At 40.7% G+C, this 1504-nt stretch overlaps 1 protein-coding gene across 4 annotated transcripts in view; it reads right to left on the bottom strand.

Annotated features, from left to right (window-relative positions):
• Positions 1–1504, bottom strand: part of sik2b (salt-inducible kinase 2b) — a 47806-nt gene that overhangs the window by 22690 nt on the left and 23612 nt on the right. The gene's annotated exons all lie outside the window — the stretch shown is intronic.

Raw genomic sequence — 1504 nt, 5'->3', positions numbered from 1 at the left:
GAGTAACTTTTTTACTGGGTTTTATGGTTAATCTGCGAGCCTAAACACGTTACAGAACTACATTTTATACATTATCCAGATTATGGCAAGGCAGAGCATATAATCAGAGTGTTTGAAAGCATTTTATTTGCGATATATAGAGGGACAGCGACACACTATTTTCATCGCATATACTTTGTGAGGATTACACGATCCACCGAGAGGCACAGCAAAGTGCTACCTTATCGCGCATCTCCTCCATGTATTTGAACGGGACATACGGAAATTCTGCTATTCTTTATTGAAAAAAAATCATTCAACATTGGATTCCAACGGCAAAGGGGCCTACAACACACACCAGCCGACAAATATTAACATTTATTATATTTTATGGTTAACTTTTTGTTTCTTTTCAAGATTGTCAGGGGAGGCTCTGCCTCACCTGCCTCCCCTGACCACACGTCACTGATTATAAGGTATCACTGTATGCTTGAAAAAATGAATTCAAGCACATTTTTTATTCCACTGAGTGTTGGTGGGTGTGTTGAAAGGATAATTTATTTTTTATGAGGTACAGGCCTGATGCCAATAGTAATTTACAGCTGCTCTACATTAGTGCAAAATGTAATTTTTCCTCGGAAACCCTGGTTCTAACCCTGTGGTGTGTGTGTGTTTAGTTAATTGCTTAGTTTTATTTTATTTATTTGGCCCATCCCACATGAGATTACAAGACATGAGTATTTTTACAAAGGGTACATCTTCCAGTAACATATACAGTGGGGCAAATAAGTATTTGATACACCGCCGACTTTTCAAGTTTTCCCACTTACAAAGAATGGACAGATCTGTAATTTTCATCGTAGGTACACCTCAACTGTGAGAAACAGAATCTACAAAAAAAATTCCAGAAAATCACAGTTACATTTTTAAATAATTTATTTCCATTTTATAGCATGAAATAAGTATATGATCACCTACCAACCAGCAAGGATTCTGGCTCTCACAGACCTGTTAGTTTATCTTTAAGAAGCCCTCCTATCCTCCACTCATTGCCTAAATTAATTGCACCTGTTTGAACTCATTACCTGTATAAAAGACACCTGTCCACACACTCAGGCTATCAGACTCCAACTTCTCCACCTTGGGCAAAACCAAAGAGCTGTCTAAGGACACTAGGGACAAAATTGTAGACCTGCACAAGGCTGGGATGGGCTACAGGACAATAGGCAAACAGCTTGGTGAGAAGGCAACAACTGTTGGTGCAATTATTAGAAAATGGAAAAAATTCCAGATGGCTGTCAATCTCCTGGGCCTCCATCCAAGATCTCGCCTCGTGGACTATCAATGATCCTGAGAAAGGTGAGGGATCAGCCTAGAACTACACGGGAGGACCTGGTCAATGACCTGAAGAGAGCTGGGACTGCAGTCTCCACGGTTACCATTAGTAACACACTACACTGTCATGGCTTAAAATCCTGCAGCGCATGCAAAGTCCCTCTGCTCAAGCCAGCACATGTCCAGGCCC

The sequence above is a fragment of the Monopterus albus genome, unplaced genomic scaffold, assembly GCF_001952655.1.
Source record: "Monopterus albus unplaced genomic scaffold, M_albus_1.0 scaffold45.1, whole genome shotgun sequence".
Lineage (NCBI taxonomy): Eukaryota > Metazoa > Chordata > Actinopteri > Synbranchiformes > Synbranchidae > Monopterus > Monopterus albus.
This window is presented reverse-complemented; position numbering and strand designations above follow the sequence as displayed.